This window comes from Cervus canadensis, chromosome 8, assembly GCF_019320065.1.
Source record: "Cervus canadensis isolate Bull #8, Minnesota chromosome 8, ASM1932006v1, whole genome shotgun sequence".
NCBI lineage: Eukaryota > Metazoa > Chordata > Mammalia > Artiodactyla > Cervidae > Cervus > Cervus canadensis.
In genome coordinates this window covers 64,366,801-64,380,138 of record NC_057393.1, presented here as the reverse complement: position 1 = coordinate 64,380,138, position 13,338 = coordinate 64,366,801, and the positions used below count along the sequence as shown (strand labels likewise).

General features: G+C 37.4%; 1 protein-coding gene across 3 annotated transcripts in view; it reads left to right on the top strand.

The window, feature by feature from the left end:
* The window catches only part of FAM149B1 (family with sequence similarity 149 member B1), a 56,414-nt gene that overhangs the window by 6,198 nt on the left and 36,878 nt on the right, over positions 1-13,338 (top strand). The gene's annotated exons all lie outside the window — the stretch shown is intronic.

The window sequence follows — 13,338 nt, the reverse complement described above, 5'->3', positions numbered from 1 at the left end:
GCCCTGGATCTACTCTGCTGTGCTCAGTCCACTAATGTGTCTCTCCGCTACTAATATTACCTTGTTGTTTAAAATGTTTTTGAAAGTTACCACTAAGCCATATAGACTTGGAAAATGTTTACAATATATTGTTAAATGAAAAAAAGCCATTAAAAACAATATGTGTAGTGTGGTTCTAATTTTATTTTACATATATTTTTGTTTATATATACTAGAAAAAAGGATTAAAGGTATTTACCTAAGACGTTATGAGCTGTTATTAATTAGCTGAGTGTTGTGATAATGAGGTTTATTTATTCATTCATGACTATCTCCCATTGTATTTAAGACCAACAACCTTCAAAGAAAATTTAAAAGACAAATTTTATGCATGTTTATCACCTTGATGCAATAGGTATTTTTATTCTGTTTAATGTTTTGGTTTTTTTGGCCACAAGGCATGTGGGATCTTGGCTCCCAAAACCTGTACGCCCAGCATTGAAAGGCAGAGTCTTAATTACTGGACTGCCAGGGAAGTCCTGTCATTGTTTTTTTTAAAGGATATCTGATGCAGTGGGGTTGATGAGGGAAAAAAAATTGTACAACTTACAGAAAATTGCATAATTTACGTATTGGGTGTGCATGCGTGTATGTGTGTGTATGAAAACAGTACACCAACCAAGATATAGACAGTCAGCTCCCACAAGGCTCCTAGATGCCCTCTCCCAATCCCAAAGATAACCACTGTTCTGATCTCTATCACCAGGTTTACATGTTCTTGCCCTTCATATAAATGGAATCCTATAGTATGTATGAATAGTTATATCTGGCTTCTTTTGCTTAGAATTCTTGGGACAGTTCATACATGATATTGCATATGTTTGTAGTCTGTGAATTGCCTATTTATATTTCATACTCATATTTTTTTAATTTATCATTTTCATATTAATTAGTAGGAGTTCTTTATCTTTTAGATTAGGTGTGGTGAAAGTGAAAGTCGCTCAGTTGTGTCCAACTTTTTGCAACCTCATGGACTATACAGTCTGTGGAATTCTCCAGGCCAGAATACTGGAGTGGGTAGCCTTTCCCTTCTCCAGGGGATCTTCTCAACCCAGGGATTGAACTGGGGTCTCCCACATTGCAGGTGGATTCTTTACCAGCTGAGCTACAAGGGAGGTATACTTTTTCTATTAAGGACTAAATAGTATATATTTCAGGCTTTGCAGACTGTCAGGACCCTCAGTTCTCACTGAGAAGGCAGCCATAGACAGTGCATAAATAAATGGGCGTACAAGATTCCAATAAAATGTTATTAGAAAACAGGTTGTGGGGTGGATTTATCCCACTGGTTATAGTGTGCTGACCCCTATTCTAAATACTTTTAACAGAGACTCTTAGGAAGCTGCATTGTGTCCCTTCACCCTATAGAACTAGAGAACTTTTGGTATTGTACCCAGTTGAAAACTTATTTACCAACTGCTGTTACAGGTAGAGGTAGCTAATGATTTGTATAAGTCAGGAAATGGGGCTTTCTGGAATGCCATTTTTTCCATTTATCCCCTTTCTCCTAATTCCTGCCTGGAACATGGACCTATGGCTAAGGGTGAAACAGCCATCTTGAACCATAAAGCATCACTGAGGATGGAAATGATAGAAGAAACTGAATCCTTGTTAGCTGTGGAGCTACCATATCAGCTTTTAATGCCTACCTGTAGATTAATTTTTTTATGAGAGAAAAATAAACTTTTGTTTAAGCCACTATTATAGTTTTTGTTAGTAGTAACTAAGTGCAGTTAATCACTAATACACTAATTCTTTGTTAAATGTATTGCAAATATCTTTTCCTGATAAGTGGCTTTTGTAACTTTCACAAATTCTTCCACACTTAGGTCTTTAATCCCCTGGAATGGTTTTTTGTACATTCATATAGAAGGAACATAATTTTAATTTTTCTATGTGGATAATTAATTGTTTCAGCACCATTTACTGACTAGTTCAGGATTTCTAAGCAAGGGCATTTTTGGCATTTTGGATATGGCTGGACAGAAATGTCCCATATACATAGCAAGATGTTTAGTATTCATCTCTGCCTATTAAATACCTGTAGCAACCTCTGGTCATTGTGATCACTAAAAAGGCACATACACATTTCCAACTTCTTCCGTGTGAAAGTAGTAGTTGCTCAGTTGTGTCCGACTCTTTGTGACTACATGGACTGTAGCCCTCCAGGCTCCTGTGTCCAAGGGATTCTCCAGGCAAGAATACTGAAGTGGGTAGCCATTCCCTTCTCCAGGGGAGCTTCCTGATTCTTGTTGCATCCTTTTCTTGTTGATTTGCTGTTATCTCTGTTATACGTTAAATTTTAAAATATAAAAGGGTTTGTTCCTGGGTTATCTAAACTGTTCTATTCTAAAATCGTGTTACTACAACTGACTTGAATGAAACTATAGCTTTATAATAATCTATAATATATGATAGGGAAGTCTTACTACACTGTTCATAATTGTATTGGCCAGTCTTTTTCATGTATGTTAGAATCTGATTATTAAATTGCATAGGTCAATTTGGAGAGAACTGCTATCTTTATGATAGTGAATTCTCCTAATCATAAATTTGATATATAAATCTATCCATTTAATATCCATTTATTTAATGTCTTTTAATACATTTTTATAATTTTATCCATAAAAGTAATGTACATTTGTTGAAAATCTATTCCTAGGTACCTTGCATGGTATATGAAAAATTGTATTTTTAATCTATTTTTGCTGGTATATAGGTGTAGAGTTCATCTTTTTTAAGGGAACCGAGTTCTAGGCTAATGTTGACTTCTAGCAGAAGTTTATATTCTTTGTCACATGTTTAAACGTCTGATATTTCATTTAGATATTTTAATAGATTTCTCATCTGTTTAACACTAGATTAGACTTTCATTGGATTAATTATTTTTACCTTTTTTACTATCATAATCACATACATAAAATTCATTCTTTTAAAGCAAACAAGTGTTTTATAGTATATTCACTGTTGTGTAAACTATCCTAATTCCAGAACATTTTCATCATTCCAAAAAGAAACCCTGTCTCCATTAGTAATTACTCTCCACTTCTCTCTTCACCTTGCCCTTGGCAACTACTAATATGCTTTCTGTCTTTATGTATTTGCCTATATTTCATATATAGGCAATGAAGCATATACTGTGTCACCTATTATATATGGCTTATTTCATCTAGCATATATCCAGGTTTTATCCATGTTATAGCATATGCCAGTACTTCTTTTTTTACTGATGAATATAATTTCATTGCATTGATATACCAATTTTGTTTATCCATCAGATGATGGACATTTGGGTTGGTTCATTTTGTTGCCATTATGAATAATGCTACTATGAACATTTGTGTATGAGTTTTTCTGTCGACATGTTTTGAATATTCTTAGGTATATCCTTTAGGAGTGGAATTGTTGGGTGATATAAAAACTTTATGTTTAATATTTTGAAGAATACATTTCTCTTTGAAATTTTTTTTCTTTTTTTTTCTCTTTGAAATTTATACCTATAATTGTGATTTTGTTCAAGTTTCCTGGTTAGTATACAAATAATGTTGATATTTTCCTTGAATTACACAAAGATTTCATTACAGATTTCACATGTATGTCAGAGTAGGTTATGCCTTTGAAATCCATCATTTTGTTAGTAAGGTTGTGTCTTAATTAATGAAATTTAAGTTTTGTGATCAGTTGCTATTACTGCATACTGTGTTTTCTTAATAACTTGAAACAACCTCCAACTTAGAGAATAGTTACAAGTATAGTAAAAAGAACATTGGTACCTTGATATCCATAAGGGACTGATTCCAGGACCCCCCCGGCCCATGAATACCAAAATCCATGGATGCTCAAGTCTCTTATATAAAATGGCACCGTATTTGCATATTACCTACGCACATCCTTCTATACACTTTAAATCCTCTCTAGATTATTTAAAATACCTAATACAATGTAAATGGGTTTTACATTTACAAACCCATGGATATGGAAGACCAACTGTTTTTTTCCTGAATGGTTTGAGAGTAAGTTACTGACATGATACTTGCACCAAACATTTTAGTGTGTATTTCCTTCAAACAAGGACACTCTGTGTAACTAAAGGGCAAGCATCAAACTCAGGAAATTAACACTGCTACCATCTAATACACAGATTCCATTAAAGTTTCACTAGCTGTCCCAATAATATTTTTCATAGCAAAATCTTATATCACATTGTCATGTCTTTTTAGTCTCCCTCAATCTGGAACAGTTCTTTAATCTGTGATACCCAAGAAATGAGCTTGCTTTTCTCATTTCATTCTATTAGGTAGCACATAATTCCCGTTATTGATGTTGTTCAATTTAATCACTTAATGTGACTTTCCTTTGCATTTAAAAGTATTTTATGGGGAGGTACATTGAAATTATGTAGCTACTATCCTGTTATACAGTGGAAGTGAGAAGTAGATTTAAGGGACTAGATCTGATAGACAGAGTGCCTGATGAACTATGGACGGAGGTTCATGACATTGTACAGGAGACAGGGATTAAGACCATCCCCATGGAAAAGAAATGCAAAAAAGCAAAATGGCTGTCTGAGGAGGCCTTACAAATAGCTGCAAAAAGAAGAGAAGCAAAGAGCAAAGGAGAAAAGCAAAGATATACCCATTTGAATGCAGAGTTCCAAAGAATAGCCAGGAGAGATAAGAAAGCCTTCCTCAGCGATCAATGCAAAGAAATAGAGGAAAACAACAGAATGGGAAAGACTAGAGCTGTCTTCAAGAAAATTAGAGATACCAAGGGAACATTTCATGCAAAGATGGGCTCGATAAAGGACAGAAATGGTATGGACCTAACAGAAACAGAAGATATTAAAGAAGAGGTGGCAAGAATACACAGAAGAACTGTACAAAAAAGATCTTCACGACCCAGATAATCACGATGGTATGATCACTCAGCTATAGCCAGACATCCTGGAATGTGAAGTCAAGTGGGCCTTAGGAAGCAGCACTATGAACAAACTTAGTGGAGGTGATGGAATTCCAGTTGAGCTATTTCAAATCCTGAAAGATGATGCTGTGAAAGTGCTGCACTCAATATGCCAGCAAATTTGGAAAACTCAGCAGTGGCCACAGGACTGGAAAAGGTCAGTTTTCATCCCAATCCCAAAGAAAGGCAACGCCAAAGAATGCTCAAACTACTGCATAATTGCATTCACCTCACACGTTAGTAAAGTAATGCTCAAAATTCTCCAAGCCAGGCCTTAGCAATATGTGAACCGTGAACTTCCAGATGTTCAAGCTGGTTTTAGAAAAAGGCAGAGGAACCAGAGATCAAATTGCCAACATCCGCTGGATCATCAAAAAAGCAAGAGTTCTAGAAAAACATCTATTTCTGCTTTATTGACTATGCCAAAGCCTTTGACTGTGTGGATCACAATAAACTGTGGAAAATTCTGCAAGAGATGGGAATACCAGACCACCTGACCTGCCTCTTGAGAAACCTACATGCAGGTCAGGAAGCAACAGTTAGAACTGGACATGGAACAACAGACTGGTTCCAAATAGGAAAGGGAGTACGTCAAGGCTGTATATTGTCACCCTGCTTATTTAACTTATATGCGGAGTACATCATGAGAAATGCTGGACTAGATGAAACACAAGCTGGAATCAAGATTCAGGAGAAATATCAATAACCTCAGATATGCAGATGACACACCCTTATGCCAGAAAGTGAAGAGGAGCAAAAGACCTCTTGAATGAAGGGAAGGAGGAGAAGTGGAAAAAGTTGGCTTAAAAGCTGCAACATTCAGAAACTCTAAGATCATGGCATCCCGGTCCCATCACTTCCGTGGCAATAGATGGGAAACAGTGGGAAACAGTGTCAGACCGCTTTATTTTGGGGGGTCTCCAAAAATCACCGCAGATGGTGATTACAGCCATGAAATTAAAAGAACGCTTACTCCTTGGAAGGAAAGTTAGGACAACCCTGGATAACATATTTAAAAAAGCAGAGACATAACTTTGTCCAACAAAGGTTCCGTCTAGTCAAGGCTATGGTTTTTCCAGTGGTCATGTATGATGTGGAATTGGACTGTGAAGAAAAGCTGAAGCGCCAAAAGAATGTGCTTTTGAACTGTGGTGTTGGAGAAGACTCTTGAGAGTCTCTTGGACTGCAAGAAGATCCAACCAGTCCATCCTAAAGGAGATCAGTCCTGGGTGTTCATTGGAAGGACTGATGTTGAAGCTGAAGCTCCAATACTTTGGCCACCTCATGTGAAGAGTTGACTCACTGGAAAAGACCCTGATGCTGGGAAAGATTGGGGGCAGGAGGAGAAGGGAACAACAGAGGATGGGATGGCTGGATGGCGTCACTGACTCGATGGACATGGGTTTGGGTGGACTCTAGGAGTTGGTGATGGACAGGGATGCCTGGCATGCTGCCGTTCATGGGGTCACAAATAGTCGGACACGGCTGAGCGACTGAACTGAACTGAACTATCCTATTCCTCCTCTAACTTTCAGTTTATGGTTTACATCAGTGTACACGCAAGGATTCCTATTTTGTTCAGTTAGTTATAGTACATAGTTATCATTATTTATTTTGAAGTTCCAGTTGTCCCAGATTTGACCAGTAAGAGTTCCCTTCAAGCTGGTTTCTGTGCCATTTTGACATGTTCCCATCATTCTTTGAGTATTTCCTTACTGCCTGGCACAAGGTATCCAGGCTTATTTTGTATTTTCTTTGCCCCAGCCATGGATCCAGCCACTTCTCCAGTGAGCCCTAATTCCTTTTAGTGCCATGTTTAGAAACAAGATTTGGGTGCTAAGTGTGCTTACTGCTTTTTAGGTGTCACAGATTCCTAAACCCTCCCAGTGGACAGAACTAGGGAATAGAAGTATTCTTCCTATTCCACTGTGAAATGACCCATTTCATTCTAGTTTTTTCCTTTTGCAAATTTGTAACTTCTTTCTCTGTTAGACCATGGTTCCCCTTATAATTAATATGTTTTACTTATCTGATTAATCCCCCTAAACATAACCAGTTCCCCACTAACTCACTGCCTCCTAACCTCTGCAAACGCCCTCCTCACTCCACATACGTTTCAGCACCCTGTGCTGGGTCCCTGCCCCTTGCACCCTCCCACCCACTGAATGATCTCCTCATCCTGCTCAGTCAGACACCCAGTGGTGTCCTCGCTTCCACAGAGCCACCCTCCTCACACTGGACTGTCACCCTGTGTGGGGCTGCCTGCTCCCTGTATGGTAACTTCCCTCTCTTAAATGTGCTTCTGACATTGTAAGCTGACTGCTCTTCCACATGGACATCCTCCTCATCTCACTTGTGCTCCATCACTCTGCAACAGACTACTTCCCATGCAAACACCCACTGTGACAGATTACATTTTCAAAAGCCATGCTAATATATATCCCATCTAACATGCTCTTCTTACAAGATACTAATACTCCTCCATTGAGAGATAGACTCTGTGTTTTTTCCCCTTGATCCTGGAATCGACTGTTTAACTGCCTCAACCCGCAGAATGCAGTGAAAGTGATGCTGCATGATTTTTTAGGTTAGAAAGCAAAACACAGCTTCTATCTGGCTCTTTTTTTCTCTCTCTCTGTATGCTTAACCTTGAAATTCAGCCACTGTATTTTGAGAACATTTAAACTACATGGAAAAGCCCAGGTAGTGAGAAACTGAAGCCCCAGCTGAAAGCCAGTATCAACTGCTAGACATTTGAGTGAATAAGCACTCAGATACTTTCAGCTCCAAGCCTTTGAGCTTTTCAGCTGGTATCTCACCTTCGAAAAAGAGACAAGCCATTCCTGCTGTGAGCTATGTAAATTCCAAACACATAGAAACCTGGAGAGATAATACATGATTATTGCTATTTTGAGCCATTTAGTCCTGGAGTAATTTGGTACACTGCCAAAGTAATTAGAATACCCTTCTCACACTGCTTAGGGTCAGAAAAACTGCTTAGATGTTCTCTTTATCTCTTTTAGGCTCCTACCATACAAGAGGCCATCTTCCTACACAGATGCCCTTCTTACTGTGCTTGGGTTTCAGTGGCTTATACCAGGCTGCCTTCCCAGGTTGATGCTTTCCTTATTCTGTTCTGGCTTTGAAACTCCATGCTGACTGTCTCTTGAGGCATTGGTTAACAGGCAGCATATACCTATAATCCCTGAGAGAAAAGAAACTCATAAGGTAGGCCCCTATTTACACTGGCTCCCTGCCTAGGAATAATTTTCTGACTGTGAAGTTGTAAGACAGAGTCCAAACAAAGCATAGTGGTCCCATTTTGCTGAGTAACAGAGATCAGAATTCTGGGCAGATGAAGCAGTTAGAAACTTTAGGACACAAGGCAATAAAGAACACCAGAAGATAAATAAGTGGGTAAATACAAAAGTCTATATTATTTGGTGATTTCTCTAAGGGATAACTAGCTGAATAAAGCAAAAAAGTGCAAGATGGAGTTTATATTTATAGAAGTAAAAGATGAGACAAATACAACTCAAAGGATGGGTGAATATAAACAGAAGTGTAGCATTATAAAGTTATTACATTTGTGTCAGGTATCAAGAGAGAGAAGTGGAAAGTATATGAAGAGGGAGGTATGAAGTGGTAAAATGTTGACTGACTAGACCTTGATAGGTTAAGAATGCACATTATTAGCCCTAGAGCAAACATTAAAAATTTTTAAGAATAAGCTAAGATGCCAATGGGAAAAATAAAATGGAATAGTAACAAACATTTGATTAACCTAGAAAAAGACAGGAAAGGAAAAGAATAAGGACCCACCTCCCAAAACGGGACAAATGGAAAAGTAATAGCAAGATGGTAGATTTCAATCCAACCATATCAACAATTAAAACAAATGTAAATAGAATGGGTAAAAAATGGATAAAATGCAGAATGGATTAAAAAAAAAAGACTCAACTGCTAAGTCACTTAATCATGTCCAGCTCTTTGCAACCCTGTGGATTGTAGCCTGCCAGGCTCCTCTGTCCATGTGATTCTCTAGGCAAAAATACTGGAGTGTGTTGCCATGCCCTCCTCCAGGAGTTCTTCCTGACCCAGGAATCAAACTTGCATCTCTTATGTCTCCTGTGTTGGCAGGCAGGTTCTTTACCATTAGTGCCACCTGGGAAGCCCATATACTATATGGAAGAGATTAACTCTAAATATAAAGACACAAATAGGTTAAAATTAAAAGGACAGAGAAAGTTATACACAGAATAAGCTGACAAGGTTGTATTAATATGAGACAACATAAACCTAAAGACACATAGTTGATCACTGGGAAAGAAGAATATTTTTTAGTGATAAAAAGGCAGTTTGGGGACCTCCCTGGAGGGTCTGGTGGTTAAGACTCCATGCTTCCACTGCAGGGAGCACAAACTAAGACTCTAAATACTGTTTGACCAAAAACAAACAAACAAACACAAATCTGTTTAAAACAAAATGTAGTAACACTTAGGGCAGTTTGCCTTAGCTGAAGCTGCCATACTGAATACCACAGACTGTGTTGCTTAAACAACAGATACTTATTTTCTCACAGTTCTGGAGGCTAGAAATCCAAACTCAAGATGCCATCAGGGCTGATTTCTGATGAGGCTACTCTTGCTGGCTTACTGTATCCTCTATAACTTTCTCCTGGGCACGAGCATAGGTAGAGAGATCTCTGGTTCTCTTCCTCTTCTTATAAGAACACTAGTTCTATCAGATTAGGGCTCCATCCTTGGGACCTCATTTTACCTTAATTTCCACCTTAAAGGCATTAACTCGAAATAGCATCACATTACAGATGAGGGCTTCAACATATGAATTTGAGAGGACACCGTTCAGTCCATAACACAGTATACCAGGAAGATATAACAATTCTAAATAAATAAACATCTAATAGAGTCTCAAAATGTATGAAGAAAAACTGATAAAATTAAAGAGAAGACTAGGTGAAACCATAATTGTTAGAGATTTTAGTTATTAATAAAACAATTAGAAAATCAGAAATAAATAAATAAAAGATCTGATCGTATACCCAACAAATACAGAGTACATATCCTTCTCAAGAGCATATGGAATGCTCACAAGGACAGACTGTATGTATGATGGACCATAAAATATCTCAATATTGTTCAAAAGATTAAATTGTACAGCATATGCTCTCTGATTACAACAGATTTAATAGACATCAATAACAATAAAATACCTGTAACAGTTCCCAAATATTTGGAAATTAAACAACACTGCTCTAAATATTAAATTTCAAGGAAAATTAGAGAATATTCTGCAACAACATGATAATAAAACCACAAAACATCCAAATTTATGGAAGCAGCTAAAGCAGTCCTTATAAAGGCATCTATAGCTTTAAATACTTATTTAAGAAAAGAAGAAGGCTTTAAAATGAATCACCTAAGTTTCTACCTTAAGATGCTAGGAAAGAAGAGTAAATTAAACCCAAAGTAGAATGAAAGAAATAATTAAAAGCAAAATCAATGAAATAGAAAATAGGTAAATAAAAGAGAAAATGAAACAAGTTCAAGAGTTTTACCCTTTGAAAAGATTAATAATAAGCCCTCTAGTGGTATTAGTCAAGGAAAAGCAAGAAAATGCAAATTATAAATATCGGGAATGAAAAAGGAGATGTCACTACAAATTCTACAGACATTAAATAAAAGACTATTAACATAATAATATAAACAATTTTATGCCAATAAATTCTGTAACTTAGAAGAAATGGACAAAGTCCTTAAAAATTTGAACAGCTGTAAAACTCTTAAACTGAATCCATCTATTCTCAACAGAGAAAGCTCCAGGCTCAGATGGAAGAACATACATTTGTGGAAGAAATAACAGTCACACAAACACTTTATAGATCAGTGTACTACTGATGTCAAAACCTGACAAAGGCAATATGAGAAAATTCTGAGGTGGGACTTGTAAATAGTATGACAGAGTGAGTATCCCTAAAAGCAACAACAAACTGGATGTAATGGTCAAAAGCAACCATTTCCCGATTCTGAAAATTAACTAAGGTACACAGAAAATGGAGAAGCAGTTATTCACCAAAATCAATAAAACTTTGAGTTAGGAACACTAAAAATCTGCAACTTAAAAGGGTGCCGTGCTCAGTTACTCAGTCATGTCCAACCTCTTGTGACCCCGTGGACTGCAGCTGGCCAGGCTCCTCTGTCCCTGGAATTCTCCAGGCAAGAATACTGGAGTGGGTTGCCATGCCCTCCTCCAGGGGATCGTCCCGACTCAGGGATCGAACCCAAGTTTCCCGCATTGCAGGCGGATTCTTTACCAGCTGAGCCGCCAGGGAAGCCCAAGAGTAAGGAGTGGGGAGCCCATCCCTTCTCCAGGGGGGTCTTCCCTACTCAGGGAGCAAATGGGGGTCTCTCCTGCATTGCAGGCGGATTCTTTTCCTGCTGTACTAGCAAGGAAGCCCCTGGAAACTAGCAGTTTCACTACCAGAGAGGTCTCAGTAGATTTGGAATGGAACTTGGATGGGCTTTATATCCAATAGCATTTTTAACAACAGTAGCACACTCAGTGGCATATGGAGAAGGAAAAACAGTGGCTCAGATAGTCTGAAGTTTCAATACTAACTGGGGCAAAAAATGGATTGGCAGACTATCCAGAAATGTATCAAGCAGGTCTGGGAAATAAGGCATAGGAGGCCCTAATAAGTCCACACATCCATCAGGAGAGAAGAGAGAGGCCCAACTGTGCACACATCCCTGGTTGATATGAGTTCGCACACAAATGCAGGGGAATTGCGAGATGGCACAGAAATTAAGAGCCATAAGACTGCTTGAATTTGAACACAAAGTAAACTTTAAGACAGAAAATACCATGAGAAAAAAGGACATTTCCATAATGATAAAAAGGCCAATTCTTTAGGAAAATAAAATAGTTATAAATGTATATACACCTAACAATGAAGCCTTAAGGTATATGAAGCAAAATTACAGAATTTAAAAGAGAAGAAACAAAAAGTTGTAGCTGGAGACTTCAGTACTCCACTCTTAATATTTCATATAACAACTAAACAAAATCAGGAAGGATATTGAAGACTTGAACAATACTATTAACCACCTGTCCTAACTGAGTCTACCCAATGACAAGAGAAAATATAATCTTCACATAAAAAACAAGTCTCATAAATCTAAAAGGATTGAAATTATACTGGGTATGTTCAACCATGCTGGAATTAAGTTAGAAATGAACAATGACATAAATTAGGTATCCCCAAGTATTTGACAATTAAAATGGTCCTCTTCTTTTTTTTTTTTTTTTTTTTTTACAACCAAGAAAAACCTTAAAATTTTTATTTCAAAATTCTCATTCTGGTCAATTTAACAAGTAGTTTTAAAATGCATAAATTTATTTACATTAAAAGCATCAAAACAATTCCAAGAGCATGACTTAGTTGCAAATACATAAGCATCTCTGAATGCTGTATACACTAAATTAGAAGACAAGTAAGCCTTCATGGATTTTTCTATGGCCTTAAAATTTACAGGATATGCCCAACTTCATTACCCTTTAAAACTCAGTAAGAATATTACATCCTGAATTTAACTTAACAAAACAGAAAACTGTATCCAGGCTTTAAGCACAATGAAAGCTCAACAACCTCCAAGGCAAAGAGGAATGTGCTGTGTTCAAGTAGGCATGGCAGGATTTCCAGTGGGACAACAAAAACTGACCTTGCACAGTGAGCCCTCCTTACCTTTACTGCTCAGCGCAGAGGCTCCGAATTCTGACGCTAGACAAACTACCCCAAGGTTATCAATTCAGAACAGTACTTCATTAAACGCACAGCAAGATCTATAATGTGACACCAAATTTTTCTCCAGGCAGTTGTAGGTTGCTTTTTATCATGAATCATTCTGTAGGGCTCAATCATTTGTAGGGCTCTTCAAAATATAGGGAAAACCCCCAAATCTGGTTTGCTCTGCTTAGATAGGTTTGCCTGTAAAATGAAGATCTCAGAAGTTTTTAGTAAAATCACCACTACTTTGCAAGCAGCTTTGACAAAGAATAACTTGTAAAACCGTAAGTACTTTGCTTTTTTTACACACAAACTGGAGAATTAGATATGAATAACATGCAAAAGAATATTATTAATTTTTTCTGAAAATAGTCTTAAGGCTATCAAATTTGAAACTTTAAGGAATTTCAAGGTTAAAACACTGAGAAAAAATGGCCAGAGCGGTTTTCCCCAGGTTAATTATATGTGAGGCAATCATTAGCTATAATCAACTTGTTCCCTTACTGATATCTCAAAATGGCTGAATGTTAACC